The sequence below is a fragment of the Cryptomeria japonica genome, chromosome 1, assembly GCF_030272615.1.
Source record: "Cryptomeria japonica chromosome 1, Sugi_1.0, whole genome shotgun sequence".
NCBI lineage: Eukaryota > Viridiplantae > Streptophyta > Pinopsida > Cupressales > Cupressaceae > Cryptomeria > Cryptomeria japonica.
In genome coordinates, this window is record NC_081405.1 from 312,436,337 (window position 1) to 312,455,234 (window position 18,898).

Below are 18,898 nucleotides of genomic sequence, written 5' to 3' on the forward strand. Positions count from 1 at the left end.
AAACTAGAAACTAAGAGATATTGGTAGCTAACTAGAGTTGTTGAACAAAACAAAGATAACAAACTAAATATGTGAACATATTTACGCATTTATTTTGGAGCATTAATTCCAACAGGATTCCATTGACTTCAGTGGGGAGGGCCTCACCACTAACTGTGGATATATTGAAAGAATTGGCCTCCTTGTAGCTAGTGATGACATGTAGGCCACTCCAAATAGCATATAATTTAGAGTTCTTACTTGGTTTGGCTTGGTCAGCACCCCACTTTAGAAAAATTTCACCAACCTTGAAGGTCCTATGAGTGTCTTTTCTATCAAAACTTCTTTTGACCTGTCCTTGATGGATATTGAGGGTTTGTGTGGCCTTATCTCTAGTTTCTTCTAGCTCCATCAACTTTGCATATCTGACTATCTTGCAATCATTCTCCATGAGATTTAGCCAGTGTGCCAAGTCGAAAGAAGGAAACTCAAGAGATAAAGAAGCCTTTCTTCTCTTCCATACACTAACATGAAAGGTGAATTACCAATTTCTCTCTTAGGTGTGATCATGTTAGCCCATAGGGTTGTTCGTAACTTCAAATGCCAAGACCACTGATTATCATCTAAGGTCCTTTTGATGATTTAGATGAGATTCTTATTAGACGACTCGGCTAGGTCATTCCTCTAGGGGTAGTAGTTTGATGATATCTTCAACTATACGTCATGCCTAACTGCCCATAATTTGATTTGAGCTCCAACAAAAGATTTGGCGTTGTTAGATATGATGGTGGAATGGGAACCAAACCTAGTTAAAATTCCCTCCGATAATTTAACCACTAAACTTTCAGTAGCATCTTTCAAGGTAACTACCTTTGTCCACCTTGTGAAGTAATCTATGACAGCCAAAATCCACTTATGGCTAGTGCTTGACAGAGGGGTAATTGGGCCAATGAAATCTAGACCCAACTGAGTAAAGGGTTGATCAATATATATAGGATGAAGAGGAAGGCAAGCCAACCTTTGTTTACCTAAGAAAAGAGCACACTCCTTACACCTCCTTACCCACCTATGTGAATCCTTGAAAAGACAAGGCCAATAGTAACCTGACCTAATTATTTTCATGGCAGTAGTCCTTGTAGAGAAATGGCCACCTGAGGGACCATCTTGAAACTCTTCTAATAGTCTATTGACTTGACCTTCTTTGATGCATCTCAATAAGACTCCATTAAGGTCCTTTTTGAACAAAATGCCATCCTTTAATACACAAGGGATATATTGAAGCCTGAAGTGTCTTCTCTTAGTCCTATCAAAATTAGGAGGGCAATTATCATCCCTTAAGGAGGTATTCATGTCATCAAACCAACTAGTTTGTCCATATTCATTGTTGGTTTGTCGTTCCTCCTCTTGTAACACAAGGATGACCTTTGGGTCCTTTTTAAAAGATCAAACAAACTTCTCACACAGGCCCTTGCCTCTTATAAGCTTAGTGATTTTGATGTTGAGGTCATATTCCATAATCTTGGTGATCCATTTAGCCCGCCTCTCACTGATATCCTTTTTTAGGAGATAATTCTTCACACTTGCATATGGGACTAGGAGCTAAATCTGATTGTTGGATAACATGTGTTTGAACTTCTTCAATGCTTTGACCATAGTGATGACCTGCTTCTCTGCATAGCTATATTTTAGCTCATAATATTTTAGACCTTCACTTAAAAAGGCGATGGGTTTTTCTAAATAATATTCATTTAGCTATGTTAAAACAGCTAAGATGCTTGCTTCTCCTCCCAAAGTATAGAGGATGAAGTCTTTGTCATAATTGGGATTTACCAGGGTAGAGGCCTAAGCAATTACTTTTTTGATACATTCAAAACCATGTTTTTCTTCCCTGGTCCATTTGAAAATTATATCCTTCTTCAACATGGTCGTGAGGGGTTTAACCATGGAAGCTAGGTTTGGAATAAATCTCCTTGCAAAGTGTATCCTACCAAGGAAACTTTGCAAACCCTTTTTGTGTCTTGGGATTGGGAGAGACAGAATGGCCTCCACCCTTTCTAGATCTATGGCCAAACCTTCCTTTGATACAATGTGTCCTAATAATTTTCCCTGATCGGTAGCAAATTCACACTTGTTAGGATTTAAAGACACACCATATTCTCTACATTTTTGGAATACCTATTCAAGGTGACTAAAGTGGTCTGTTGAGTGCTTGGAGTACATAGTTATATAATCTAGGTATACCAGCACAAATTCTTCTAATACTCCCCTAAAGGCCATATCCATAGCTCTTTGAAAAGTTGCACCTACATTGGTCAGTCCAAATGGCATCTTACAATAGGCGTAAGTACCCCATTTAGTAGTAAATGGAGTCTTAAATTGGTCTGACTCTTGGACTAGGATCTGACTATATCATGAATATCCATCCAAGAATGAAAATCTCTATGAACCACTTACTTTAGCCAAGATTTGCTCCATGGAAGGAAGGGGATAATGATCCTTAAGGGATTCCCTATTTAGATCCCTAAAGTCTACACATAACCTTATTTCTCCATTCTTTTTCCTAATTGGAACAAGATTAGCTACCCAAGAAAAATGTTTTATTGGAAAAATTACATTAGCTTCTATGATCTTGAACAGCTCCTTTCTCATTAAGGGTTCAACCTTGGGATTTATGGGTCTTTACTTTTAACTAATAGGCCTTGCATTTGGACCTATCTATATGGTATGTTGGGCTAGACTAGCGTTAAACCCTTTCAGATGCAGATTGTTAAATTATTTAACAATGGCTTTTAGAGGAGGCTTTGCAACCCAGGGTTTCCAACATGGACCGTGCGTTCAGGCTTGGTGACAGGGTTTCCCTCCTGCAAGTGGATGAGGTGGTAAGGCCTCTTCCACGGTGGTAAGGCCTTCATCTTTCTCTCTCTCTTGCATTCCTTCTCCTCTGCATTTATTGTTCCTTGTGTAGATAGGATTGTGGCTTGTGCTATTGTACATGTTTCCCTATGGGAGAGGATTTGAGTGGGTCGATCATTAATTTGACTCAGCCATCGGTTTCAAAGGTCAAGGCTGATGGTTTTAATGGTAAAACTTTTCAAGGTGTCATTATTGTCTTAGTTGTTCAGGTTCCTGAAGAAGCAAAATTTGTTTTGGTAAGTGAGACCGAACCAAAGAGCGATGGTGGAGGAGGAAACCTTGGTAAGGTTCCTCCCTATCCTTTGCCTACCTTATCCATTTCGCCTAACAAATTGATGGCTAAGGCTATCGACTTGGAAAAGGATAGACTGCAAGATATAGCTATATTTTTTGTGACCACTGACATAGATAAATGTCCAGCTAGGAAATCTCAGGATGATTGGATGAAAAATGTTTGGTTAAACAAATTAGGGTTTAATTTTTCTTTTTTCAGATTGATTCAAAAAGGTCTTTTCATTATTATTTTCAATGATAATAAGTCTCAGGTAGAAGTCCTCAAGAAATAATTAAGGGTCATGGGGAAAACCACATTTAGGCTCTTAAATGGTCTTTTGATGTGATTAATGAGGAAATCTTGGCACTCTCATACCCTCGATGGATTCAATTAAGAATTTGCCACCCGTTTTCTGGAATTTTATTCCTCAAATCATGGAAACCATCAGCAGAGTGATAAGGATTGACCACTCATCGAACCTGGTTCCCCACCAGGATACTTGAGTTCTAGTTTCTGTCAATCCTGGCATAGATATTCCCAGATTCATTGTTATTAATCTTGGTGGTGAACTATTCACTTGTCTTGTTGAAACCCTAGGTGGTTTAAATGTTTTCTTTAAGTTCATTTTCATAATCCCCTTTGATTAATTAATTCAAATTAATTAATTCCCCTCATCAAATTCATTTCTTCTAAATCCCCTAATTAATTAAAACAAATCAATTTATGAGTTGTTGAGATTAATTAGTCTTTTCCTATTATTTGAATTTTTAAATTCAAATTCTCCTAACTTCTAACCACCTAACCTAACCCCTTCTAAACCTAACTCATTCCATCTAACCTCGGGTTTAATTAACCCCATCCTAGCTTGTACATCCTAACCACCATGTCCCCTTTCCTTGAACACTTTGCCCTCTCATGAGAAAATCTTTGTGACACTTGTCACTAAGTGTTCCCTTTCATCTAACCTCTTCTAGAAACTTCTTGACACTTGTCACCATGGAGATGACATTGTCCCCTTTCATCTAACCCCTTCTTCTACCAACCTCCAAATGTTCCCTTTCATCCAACCTCTTCACCAACCTCCTCCAATTTCACCATTGATATCTTCAGACTTAATCTTGACCATTGATTCCTGCCACCTCACCCTTGGCCTTGGAAATCCTATAAATAGACCCCATTTTGGAGCAATAATAATCCCATCTCATTTTCATTCAAGCATTGTTACTATAGGCATATGCAATCTTAGTTTATCATTTTAGCATTGTCATAATGTTCAATTTTAGCTTAAATCTAGCTTATTTTCTAGCATAATAATGGAATCATGTAGCTTAATAATTATCATTGCTAGCTTAAATGCATCAGTTATCATTTAAATCCTCCACTTAAGTGTAGTCAAGTCATTGGAATTTGCCTAACCATATCTGAGAGAAAAATTCATACTCACATTTACTAGGAGGTGATAGATCGCTTAGCTATGGTTTATCTTTCTTTTCTTTAAATACATTAAACATGCTTGTAATGATCTATTGAGTATTTTGTGTTGTAGGAACAGGTATACACTTCATAGGCACAATAGTTATCATGCAAAATTATTTGGTATATATGGAAAATCAGAAATGAAGAAAGGTTTCAAAGTAAAGAGAGGGTCCTTACTGAGTTTTCTCATAGACTCACACATTACATTGTCTCCTCACACATGGATTTGGTGATCAGGCTGAACAAGGATAAATTCTGGAGGTTTTGACTGATAGCCACACCATCATCTTCATCCATGAGCTCTATCACGGATACAGTTGGCATGGACTAAATATTGAAGGTACTCCTTTTGTCAGTGCCCTAGACACTCTCTTGGAGGAAATCAGGGGCAATAGAGCCCTAATTTGATAGCAAATGATATACTCAAATAGAATGAGGGATGATTAGATGATAGTCTAGATGGAAGGCCCACTGGGATGGGTCACATGGATGTAAATATTGGCATATATATTTTGAAATTCATTGTACACTTTGTGCACAACTATGTATCTAGACAGACATATATTACCATGTAATTAGTCATTCCTCCTTAGTTAGGAGTCTAGTACGATCAGCATACTAAAAATCAAATATGTTAGCATGATTTTTTGAGGTCTCTCAATCAATTATAAACTCAGATATGTACTCTTATTTTATGCTCTATAATCAATATAAAAAAAACACCTTTTAGATCTTCATAAGTAAAATCAAATATATCATTAAATTCATTACAAAGGTTAAATAAGACCTCCTAGTCTAGTTTGGAATATACCTTTCCTAAGTTGAGAGCTTTCCCATTAGCCACTAAGATTGACTTATAATCTCCTTTTCTTGCAACCAAGTTCATAGCCTTCCCTTTCACTTGGTCATTTGAATTGAAAATCCCCTCCAAGGTGATCAATCCTTTGGGTAGCTTGTTTGAACTGAGTTGCATGATTTGATCTCCACAATAATTCTGGAGTAGAGATTGATTCTTGACTAAGAACTATACCTCTTCTTGTGAAAAGTTGGCAATCTGCTAATCTAAATCAAAAACTTACCAATTAACTTGATTGTCAAGTACAACAAGCCTAACTACTAGCCTGACTTGTTACTCTTTCTTGTTTGCAACATGAGTTGGTATTTCCTATTAAGCACCAACTATTGCTAGCCTATCATCATGTTTGTTCCGATTCCTAAGGACACTAGATATGTCGAAGGCTTCAAACCCTTTTATTAAGTCCTAAACTCTATGCTTGTAAGATTTAAGAAGATCATTCTTGGTTATGCTTTGAGCTCTAACCTGATTGATAACCAACTCACACTCCCCATGTGTATGTAAAGATTTGACCCCTCTTCCTTGTGCTAGTTAGAGGCTTAAGATCAATGATTCATACTCGGCTACATTATTGGTGCAGCTAAAATGAAGGCTGAATGAAAAATAGTATTTTTCCTCATCAAGAGAGATGAGAAATACAGTGACCCATGTACCATTTTTGTTTCTTGAGCCATCAAAACACATGTTCCACACTCCCTTGAAATCATGACATGCCTTGGTGAGATTGGGAATAAAAGTCCCTTCCAAATGAATGCAACAAGTACCAAGAACTATATCTCTAACTTCACCAATTGAGTCAAATTGAAAAGCATTAGCCCACTCTCAACAAGCAGGTAGTCAGTGACCTCCTCTAAAAGATTAGCAGGCTCTTAGATTAAACAGTCCTCCTTTTCATCATGGAGGGTACAATTCATGTTTACAGGGCTCAAAATATAAGGCTCAATGTGATACTTTGTAATGGGCTCTGCCTTTATGGTAACCTTTGTGCCATATCTTGTTCTAAAAATAATATGGGACCAGTCCAAAGATGAGTATCCTCCTATCTTAGCAGTAAAATCCCTTAATAAATAAATAGCAAAGAAGGTAGGGAGGTTAATGACTAAAATATCTTGTAAGACACTACAACCAAGGAATGCATGTAACATCAAGAATAAGTCCTTAATCACTCTCACTATCTGAAATGAGGTTCCACCGAGTTGCACAACTCCCTTAGCCATAGGTTCATATTTAATACCTAGGTGGTCAGCTACATTCTCGGGCATGACTGAGCTACTAGCTCCTGAGTCTATCATTCTATTATGCACTAAATTAGCCCCTATAATCAAGGAGAGATTGAAATGAGGTGGCTTACTAATCTTGTTAGAATTTTCTACCTCCAAAGGTTGTACTAAACTTGTTGAAGTAGGTGATATTCTTCTTCTTGTTGTCTCCCTTATGTTGTTGATGTCCTTTAGGGCCTCCTAGAGAAAATTTCTTTGGGATGGGATAGAGAGCACATCCCACATGGAAACATTAATATTAGCTTTCATCATTTTCTCTACAATACTAAAGGGGACCATGGCTTTGGTAGTACCCTTAGCTGTGACAAGATCAAGTCTTGTAACTAAAGAAACCTTGGGCTCTCCCTACTTCCTACTATTCTAAGTCATATTTTGATCTTTGTTTGGAGTAGCTATCTTGTCTAGAGCTTTTCCATTTGTGGTTTGTGTTGTAGCTTGCAAAATTTGGGCTGATATACAAAATGTGTCATCGCCTATAGCCCTCTTCTTTTACCTAGTGTTGTTAGCCATAGGGTCACTGTTCAATTGATTAACACCACAAAAATATGCCTCCTACCAATTCATAAGGCTTTAATCTCCCTTTGCATAGGTTGGACAGCTATGGAATTATTGTCCTAAAGAGGTTGGCTCACATTGTGCTACTAGGGCTTGAGAAAGCTCTCCACTTTGGCACACAATCTGATTGTGAGGCTAATTACATTGGGTACACCAATCCTACTCTTGGTAAACGTTGTTTTGCATTGGAACTATGGCCTTTGAATTACTTGTAGGTGTAGAACTCAAACTAGTCAAAGGCCTAGCATTTCTCCACTACTTTTTCCCTTGAAATGGTGGCCTATTTTGTTGATAATTTTGATTTTGTGTTGTGTAGGGCCTGCTGGTTTGAGACTGTAGTCTCTTTATTGTAACCAATTCATTGTCAAACCCCTGCATCATGGCCTTGACCTCCTGAATCTCTATGGATTATGAGGTAAATGCGGGTGTGAGTTGTTGGCTTGTAGATGCTACTGGGAGAGGTGACAAAATGGTCTATTGTGTAGGATCCTTTGGGAATAGGGGTATTGGGGGTCTAGGAGCTATCTTTCCTGCTTGTATTAGACAATTTTTTTCCCTTATGGCCATGTCATATGTGTCTAGTAGGTTCTCTCCTCCTATTCATTGTATCATGGTAGCAATATTACTATTGAGATCCTTAAGGAAGTATAAGAAAGCATGATTGGAAGATGGCTTCACCAAAGCAAGGATCATACCCCAAGTCTTCTGCAATCTATAATTGAAATCTCCCATGAATTCATGAGGAGCCATTTTGATAGTAGTTAACTGTTCTACAAGAAATAAATGATCACTCTTATCTTCAAAGTGCTTGTATAATTTCTCTTCTAACTCATCCCAATTTTGAGTGGAGTTAGAGGGAAACCCCCTATACCATTGTAGAGCCTTACCCTTAAAGGATGATACAAGATGCCTAACTGCTACGTTATCTTCACTTACTTCAAATACAGTGCAAGTGCTAGCAACATCTTGGCTATATTCAACTTGGGTAACAAAGCTTTCACCAATAAATAAAGGTATAACAAAAGGATGATTTCTAGGGATATTCATAGGAAATAATGGTCTATTGATATGGGAAGTGAGACGAGAGTTCTAGATTGTGATGGTCTTATAGTTGGGGGAACTGAATGAGACCTAAGGGGTGTATATATAACTACTTCAATGCCCCTAACTGGTGACAATGAAAGTCTATCTCTCCCTCTTCTAGAACTTGAAATTGAAAGTTCACACTATTGAAAAATACCTCTAGAAGATGCTCTTGTTTGAATTTTTGGCATGAAATCAACAATAGGTCATGAACAAGAGATTGGATCTATCATAAGAGTCGACAATTGCTTGAATGGTAACTGCCTCCAACGGTTAAGATACCTAGGACAACATTGAATCCTTAGCGTAAGTTGAAAAATATATCCCACCAGGCATGCAAGAAACTGTTGTCACTAAATTTTGCACCCTTGTTGAACACTAATACTCAACAACATTGTGAAACATGGAAACAACCTCCAAGTGTGGGGCCTTGTGTGTGTGAGTTTGAATATCTAGAGAAGGTCGCCTTCCTTTCCAATCAGAGTGCAATGTTGGACCAATCTAACACTTATAAAGCCTATTTTAGGAATCAAGAGGAGAAAGCAGGAGAAGGAATGTTGAAAGGGAAATGAGAGGTGATGCACCTAGATTGAAAGATGTTTCTTTCTCCACTTGTCAATGCACAAGACACCAATAAACCACCTAAAATCATAAACATATTTCAATCTGACAACTATCTCCAAATAAAGCTAGAAAGGTCAGGACTTAACTTATGTCGAGAGGGATTGATAAATATTCTCAGACAACACAACAACCACAATTTAACACAGAGTGAAATCAGGAGACAAAAGAAGAAAGACTGCAAAATAAGAGGAGAATAACATGTAGTCTATTAAACCATAGAGATAAGGTAAAATTAGATAATCTATTAACATAAAGGCAAGGTGATTACAGTTGCAGAATTCATAGAATTTTCTAAGAGAAAAGTGGAGAAGAACCCCTAGCATATGTTACAAAATTTCCTCTATAGATCAAACATAACTTATATGGTTCGCATTCAATTTTGAAACCCTAAAATGACTAGGGTTAAGTTGTAGCGGAAGGAGGATCAGATCCAACTAATTAATCTGATGTTGTGTGCCTGAAGATATTTTGTAGAAAAGGGGAAAATCAATGATCCCTGAAAAATGGAGAAACCCTGCATTTGGATGGTGTGTGATTTCCTTCTCAAGCACAAAAGTTTTATGTAGGCAATAAATAGGCATGGGTGGCTGAGAGAAATGTCTGCAAAGCCATGGTGGAGTAATGATAATTGTCCCTTGGCTTCTTGGAAATGGTTGGAAAGAGATCACATTTGATTTGGTTCATTGACGAGGTTAGAAATAATTTTCAACCCATTAAGTTGGCAACCACCCTTGAGCACTAATTTGAAATTCAACCTCCACTTTAGGTTTAAATCTGGGCCACCCGATCCTCTCCTCACACACAGATGGACAACTGAGATTGTGTCACAAAAATATGTTGGCCCCACCAACTAAACAACCTTACCGTGGTACCAAAACCAAGGATAGAACATATTACTTAACCACCATGATATCATAGTGACCATTACTTGGCCAAGCCATGTCCATCACAATATCATAGGGAAGAAAGATCATTGCCCCCAACTTATCACCGTAGAACGGTAACATCCTCCTAAATCACCAATGACCCTATCAACGTAACAAAGGGGTCAAGCGGCAGTTAGCCATAACCGCTTTGACCCTGCGATAACATCACAAATCTTCTCACCACCCAACTACTGCAACACTATAAAAAGAACCCAACAATCCCTCCCAATCGCAACGATATCATGATGAAAAACAAGTGGGTATCACAACATCATAGGGGTGGGCCAATGGCTAGCTCCAATCGCTATAATATTGGGATAAGGTAGTTATATTGTTGAAAGCCCTTTGCCTACCGGTACTAAGTAAAAAGTGACCACTCTTGGGATGGAAAAAGAGACACTCAAACTATTAAGGTTAAGTGGAATGACTGCTTGAACCGATCAATAAAGAAAAAGAGGAAGGCCAAAAAAAGGCTAAGGCATGAAGCCTTAAGGGTTTAGGGTTTAGGCATTTGGGAAAGTAGCAGGGTTTTAGTTAGTTAATTATCTTAGACCGATTATTTTCACGACTAAGGTTGACACAAAAATGGTCAACAATTACCTACTCCTCAATCTTAGTTATCTATTTCAATTTAATCTCTTAATCCTATGTGATCTTATCTTTTACCTTTCCATCCCTTAATCTCCTCCCTTCATCTCTACCTACCCTCAAATCTTATTCATTCTCTTTCACCTATGTGATCTTGTTCATTCATAATCCCACCTTTTAATCTAAACCCTTTATTTTTAGGATGGTCTCTACAAAAGAGGCTTCCTCCTCTCATTTTCCAGTTAGCATAAGTTGAGCATACTTACATTTTGTCAAAATAATTCAAAGCAATACATGATCACATCATCTTTGCATCATATCTATTTATCATCACAACCATATCCATTCTTCCTTGAGCTCTTGTGCAAGTGCAACACAAATCTAAGAGCAACAACATCAAATACAAGATCATGGAGGATAGGAGAACAGTGAAGACAAGCCTACTTTGTATGTGAATGGTATAATCATATTGTTATTTCATTTTTATTTACATGCATGGTAAATTGTTGAATACACAATACTAAGAGGAGGGATGAATTAGAATGAACCTTCAAATTCTTAACTTTTGATCTTCAAACTTTAAATTACAAACATATAATCCTAGAAATAGAAAATCATGAAATTATGAAACACAACAAACACATGAACACTAGATTTGCATGGAAAACCCAGTTAGAGAAAAAGCGGAGTGAGAATCAAATTTACAATTTATGAATACAATCTATTACAATATTTCCTCTAGAACACCCTTCTACTGAGAGGACTTGTAGAGCTAAGGTGCACAACCTTAGTGAAAAATACAAGTGACTTTGAGGATTGAAACTTAACTATTTTAGGGAAAAATACAGATAGCTGCCAAGACTCTCATTGTCTTTCGATAGAGAAAAAATAGATGAATTAAAATGAACGATATCTCTAGATCATGAACTTGATCTCTGAACTCTATCATGCTAAGAATATAAATTCATTGTACACTTTGTGCACAACTATGTACCTAAACAGACATGTATTACCATGTAATTAGTCATTCCTTCTTAGTTAGGTGTCTAGTACGATCAACATACTAAAAGTCTGATATGTTAGCATGATTTTTTGAGGTCTCTGAGTCAGTTATATACTCAGATATGTACTCTAATTTTTTTCTTTATAATCAATATAAAAAAAAAACCCTTTTAGATCTTCATAAGTAAAAGAAAACATATCATTAAATTCATTACAAAGGTTAAAGAAGACCTCCTGGTCTAGTTTGGAATATACCATTCCCAAGTTGAGGGCTTTCCCATTAGCCACTAAGATTGACTTGTAATCTCCTTTTCTTGCAACCAATTTCATAGCCTTCCCTTTCACTTGGTCATTTGAATTGAAAATCCCCTCCAAGGTGATCAATCCTTTGGGTAGCTTGTTTGAACTGAGTTGCATGATTTGATCTCCATATTAATTCTGGAGTAGAGATTGATTCTTGACTAAGAACTCTGCCTCTTCTTGTAAAAAGTTGACAATCTGCTAATCTGAATCAAAAACTTACCAATTAACTTGATTGTCAAGTACAACAAGCCTAACTACTATCCTGACTTGTTGCTCTTTCTTGTTTGCAACATGAGTTGGTATTTCTTGCTGAGCACCAACTATTGCTAGCCTATCATCATGTTTGTTCTTATTCCTAAGGACACTAGATATGTTGAAGGCTTCAAACCCTTTTATTAAGTCCTAAACTCTATGCTTGTAAGATTTAAGAAGGTTGTTCTTGGTTATGCTTTGAGCTCTAACCTAATTGATAACCAACTCACTCTCCCCATGTGCATGTAAAGATTTGATCCCTCTTCCTTGTGCTATTTAGAGGCTTAAGATCAATGCATCATACTTGACTACATTATTGGTGCAGCTAAAATGAAGCCTAAATGAAAAATAGTATTTTTCCTCATCAAGAGAGATGAGCAATACACCGACCCCTATACCATTTTTGTTTCTTGAGCCATCAAAACACATGTTCCACACTCACTTTAAATCATTATACGCCTTGGTGAGATTTGGAATAAAAGTCCCTTCCTCATGAATGCAATAAGTACCAAGACCTATAACTCTAACTTCACTAGTTGAGTCAAATTTAAAAGCATTAGCCCACTCTCATCAAGCAGGTAGTCACCGACCTCCTCCAGACGATTAGCAGGCTCTCAGATTAAACAGTCCTCCTTTTCATCATGGATGGTACAATTTATGTTTATAGGGCTCAAAATATAAGGCTCAATGTGATCATTTGTAATGGGCTCTACCTTTATGGTAACCTTTGTACCATATCTTGTTCTAAAAAGAATATGGGACCAGTCTGAAGACGAGTATCCTCCTATATTAGCAGTAAACTCCCTTAATAAATAAATAGCAAAGAAGGTAGGGAGATCAATGACTAAAATGTCTTGTAAGATACTACAACTAAGGCATGCATTTAAGGTCAATAATAAGTCCTTAATCTCTCTAACTGTCTGAAATGAGGTGCCATCGAGTTGCACAACTCCCTTAGCCATAGGTTCATATTTAATACCTAAGTGGTCAGCTACATTCTTGGGCATGACTGAGCTACTAGAACCTGAGTCTATCATTCTATTAGGCACTAAATTAGCTACTATAATCAAGGAGAGATTGAAATGAGGTGGCTTACTAATCTTGTTAGAATTTTCTACCTCCAAAGGTTGTACTAAACTTGTTGAAGCAGGTGATCTTCTTCTTGTTGTTGTCTCCCCTGCATTGTTGATGTCCTTTAGGACCTCCTGGAGAAAATCTCTTTGGGATGTGATAGAGAGCACATCCCACATGGAAACTTTAATATTATCTTTCATCATTTACTCTACGATACTAAAGGGGACCATGGCTTTGGTAGTACCCTAAGGAGTGACAAGATCAAGTCTTGTAACTAAAGAAACCTTGGGCTCTCCCTACTTCCTACTATTCTAAGTCATATTTTGATCTTTGTTTGGAGTATCTATCTTGTCTAGAGATTTTGGAGTTGTGGTTTGTGTTGTAGCTTGTGAAATTTGTGCTTATATACAAAATTTGTCATCGCATATAGCCCTCTTCTTTGACCTAGTGTTGTTAGCCACAAGGTCACTGTTCAATTGATTAACACCACAAAAATATGCCTCCTTCCAATTAATAAGGGTATAATCTCCCTCTGCATAGGTTGGAAAACTATGGAATTGTTGTCCTGAAGAGGTTGGCTCACATTGTGCTACTAGAGCTTGAAAAATCTCTCCACTTTGGCACATAATCTGATTGTGAGGCTAATTACATTGGGTACACCAATCCTACTCTTGGGAAAGGTTGTTTTGCATTGGAACTATGGCCTTTGAGTTACTTGTAGGTGTAGAACTCAAACTAGTCAAAGGCCTAGCATTGCTCCAATGATTTTGCCCTTGAAATGCTGGCCTATTTTGTTGATAATTTTGATTTTGTGCTTGGTAGGGCCTGCTGGTTTGAGACTGTTGTCTCTTATTGTAACCAATTCATTGCCAAACCCCTGCATCATGGCCTTGACCTCTTGAATCTCTATGGATTATGAGGTAGGTGTGGGTGTGAGTTGTTGGCTTGTAGATGCTATTGGGAGAGGTGACAAAATGGTCTATTGTATAGGAGCCTTTGGGAATAGGGGTATTGGGGGTCTAGGAGCTATCTTTCCTGGTTGTATTAGATAATTTTTTCCCCTTATGGCCATGTCATATTTGTCTAGTAGGTTTTCTCCTCCTATTGATTGTATCATGTTAGCAATATCACTATTGAGATCCCTAAGTAAGTATAAGAAAGCATGATTGGAAGATGACTTGACCAAAGCAAGGATCCTACCCCTAGTCTTCTGGAATATATAATTGAAATCTCCCATGAATTCATTATGAGCCATTTTGATAGTAGTTAACATTTCTACAAGAAATAAATTATCTATCTTATCTTCAAAGTGCTTGTATAATTTCTCTTCTAACTCATCCCAATTTTGAGTAGAGTTAGAGGGAAATCCCCTATACCATTGTAGAGCCTTACCCATAAAGGGTGATGCAAGATGCCTAATTGCTATGTTATCTTCACTTAATTCAAATACAGTGCAAATGCTAGCAACATCTTGGATATATTCAACTTGGGTAACAAAGCTTTCACTAGTAAATAAACGTATAACTTTTAGGGCAGCTATTGGTATATCATCTTCTTAGGCTAAAACCATAGTTTGCCTCCATTAAAGGTAACAAAAGAATGATTTCTAGGGATAGCCATAGGAAATAATGGTCTATTGATATGGGAAGCAGAAGTTCTAGATTGTGGTGGTCTTATAATTGGGGGAACTGAATGAGACCTAAGGGGTGTATATATAACCGCTTCAATGCCCCTAACTGGTGAAAATGAAAGTCTATCCCTCCCTCTTGTAGAACATGAAATTGAAAGTTCACAATACTGAAAAATACCTATAGAAGATGCTCTTGTTTGAATTCTTGGCATGAAATCAACAATAGGTCATGAACAAGAGATTGGATCTGTCATAAGATTCAATAAGTGCTTGAATGGTAGCTTCCTCCAAAGGTTAAGATACTAAGGACAACACAGAATCCTTAGCATAAGTTGAAAAATATATCCCACTAGGCATGCAACAAATTATTGTCATGAAATTTTGCACCCTTGTTGAACACTAATGCTCAACAACCTTGTGAAACATGGAAACAACCTCTAAGTGTGAGACCTTGTGTGTGTGATGTTGAATATCTAGAGAAGGTCACCTTCCTTTCCAATCAGAGTGCATTGTTGGACCAATCTAACACTTATAAAGCCTATTTTAGGAATCAAGAGAAGAAAGAGGGAGATGGAATGTTGAAAGGAAATGAGAGGTGATGCACCTAGATTGAAAGATGTTTCTTTCTCCACTTGTGAATGCACAAGACACCAATAAACCACCTAAATGCATACACATATCTCAATCTGACAACTATCTCCAAATAAAACTAGAAAGGTCAGGACCTAACTTATATCGAGAGGGATTGATAAATATCCTCAGACAACACAACAACAATAATTTAACACAGAATGAAATCAAGAGAGAAAATAAGAAAGACTGCAGAATAAGAGGTGAATAACATGTAGTGTATTCAACAATAGAGATAAGGTAAAAATAGATAGTCTATTAACATAAAGGCAAGGTGATTACAGTTGCAGAATTCATAGAATTTTGTAAGCGAAAAGGCAAGAAGAACCCCTAGAGTATGTTACAAAATTGCCTTTATAGATCAAACATAACTTAGATAGAACATTCCATTTTGAAACCCTAAACTGACTAGGGTTAAGCTATAGAGGAAGGAGGATCAGATCTAACTGATTGATCTGATGTTGTGTTCCTGAAGATATTTTTTAGAACTGGGGAAAATCAATTATCCCTAAAAAATGGAGAAACCCTACATTTGGATGGCGTATGATTTCCAAGTGTCAAGCCCAAAAATTTTATGTAGGAAATAAATGGGCATGGGCAGCTGAGAGAAATGTCTGCAAAGTTGTGGTGGAGTAATGATAATTGTCCCTTGGCTTCTTGGAAGTGGTTGGAAAGAGATCACATCCGATTTGGTTCACTAACAAGGTTAGAACTAATTTTCAACCCATTAAGTCGACTACCACCCTCGGGCACTAATTTGAAATTCAACATCCACTTTAGGTTTAAATCTAGGCCACCCGATCCTCTCCTCACACATAGATGGACAACTGAGATTGTGTCACAAAAATATGTTGGCCCCACCAACTAAACAACCTTACCGCGGTACCAAAACCAAGGATAGAACATATTACTTAACCACCATGATATCATAGTGACCATTACTTGGCCAAGCCATGTCCATCACAATATCATAGGGAAGAAAGATCGTTGCCCCCAAATTATCACTGTAGAATGGTAACATCCTCCTAAATCGCCAATGGCCCTATCAACGTAACAAAGGGGTCAAGTGACGGTTAGCCATAACCACTTTGACCCTGCGACAACATCACAAATCTTCTCACCACCCGACTACTGCAACACTATAAAAAGAACCCAACAATCCCTCCCAATCACAGCGATATCATGATGAAAAACAAGTGGATATCACAACATAATAGGGGTGGGCCAATGGCTAGCTCCAATCGCTATAATATTGGGATAAGGTAGTTATATTGTTGAAAGCCCTTTGCCTGCCGATACTAGGTAAAAAGTGACCACTCTTGGGATGGAAAAAGAGACACTCGAACTATTAAGGTTAAGTGGAATGACTGCTTGAACCAGTCAATCAAGAAAAAGAGGAAGGCCAAAAAAAGGCTAAGGCATGAAGCCTTAAGGGTTTAGGGTTTAGGCCCTTGGGGAAGTAATAGGGTTTTAGTTAGTAGATTATCTCAGACCGGTTATTTGCATGACTAAGGTTAACACAAAAATGGTCAACAATTACCTACTCCTAAATCTTATTCCTCTATTTCAATTTAATCTCTTAATCCTATGTTCCCTTATATTTTACCTTTCCACCCCTTAATCTCCTCCCTTCATCTCTACCTACCCTCAAATCTTATTCATTCTCTTTCACCTATGTGATCTTGGTCATTCATAATCCCACCTTTTAATCTAAACCCTTTGTTTTTAGAATGGTCTCTACAAAAGAGGCTTCCTCCTCTCATTTTCCAATTAGCATACCTTGAGCATACTTACATTTTGTCAAAATCATTCTAAGCAATACATCATCACATCATCTTTGCATCATAGCTATTTATCATCACACCCATATCCATTCTTCCTTGAGCTCTTGTACAAGTGCAACACAAATCTAAGAGAAACAACATCAAAAACAAGATCATAGAGGATAGGAGAACAGTGAAGAAAAGCCTACTTTGTATGTGAATGGTATAATCATATTGTCATTTCATTGTTATTTACCTGCATGGTAGATTGTTGAACACACAATACTAAGAGGAGGGATGAATTAGAATGAACCTTCAAATGCTTAACTTTTGATCTTCAAACTTTAAATTACAAACATATAATCCTAGAAATAGAAAATCATGAAAGTATGAAACATAACAAACACATGAACACTAGATTTGTACATAGAAAACCTAGTTTTAGAAAAACCAGAGTGAGAATCAAATTCACAATTTATGAATATAATTTATTACAATATTGCCTCTAGAACACCCTTATCTTGAGACGACTTGTAGAACTAAGGTGCACAACCTTAGTGCAAGATACAAGTGACTTGGAGGATTGAAACTTACCTATTTTAGGGAAAAATACAAATAGCTACCAAGAGACTCATTGTCTTTCGATAGAGAAAAAATAGCTGAATTAAAATGCACGATATCTCTAGATCATGAACTTAATCTATGAACTCTATCACGCTAAGAATATTATCATCAAAGCTCTTCACAGTAATACTTTTCACATCTCCAATTCTATATCTACTTGTAGATCCTTCACACCTTCAACAAATCAATTTACATTTGTTTCACACACTCACTAATGCATTCACACTCCTTTATATACAAGATTAATCATCAGAACCCTTAACTAGGTCGGCCATAATAGAATATAAATTATTACACAAATTTTCAACCACTTTAACCTAAAATAATAAATGTGGTCCACCTTAGGAGTTAGAGAGGTCCCAAAAACATTGCAATACAATATTTCTAAATGATCCCAAAGAACCGCATACACTAACACATCCTCCAAGGTTGGTATCAAATAAAACGTGTAGATGAAAAATGAAGCACACCAACCAATCAGCCTAAAATAGTCTCCAATGCATGACACAATGTGGATCTACACACACAATGGTAAGATCCAAATCATTAGCCATACACATCTTTTGAAGCAAACCTAAACCAAAGGAATATGATCCAGGTAGAATACAACATCATAGTTAGCTAATGACTAGAATAGCTAACACCTAGAACTTAGAACATCGTTTCTTCAGTTGCCAATCAAGTTGCCACTTGACAACTAAATTGGAACACTGCACATACCATATGAACAAATCCTCCAAACTACAACACTTGAATCAACATATTTGGAAGCCACCAGACTTTTTATGGACATGTTCTATTAGACAGTCTTACTATTAGAAACAATAGTAATTAGCTTAGCTAACTAATCCATAGAGAAACTACGAAAATGATAGAGAAATATTCATAGAACATAAGCATTGTATTGAGAACCATGACATACAGTCTTCATAATCTAGAGGAATGCAAGACATTATTCTATTGACACATTAAATATTGTTTCCTACATATAGAAACTTCCACTATACCAAATTTCTAGAAATGCCATAATATCTTCATTAATGCAAAAACATTTAACACTAAACAT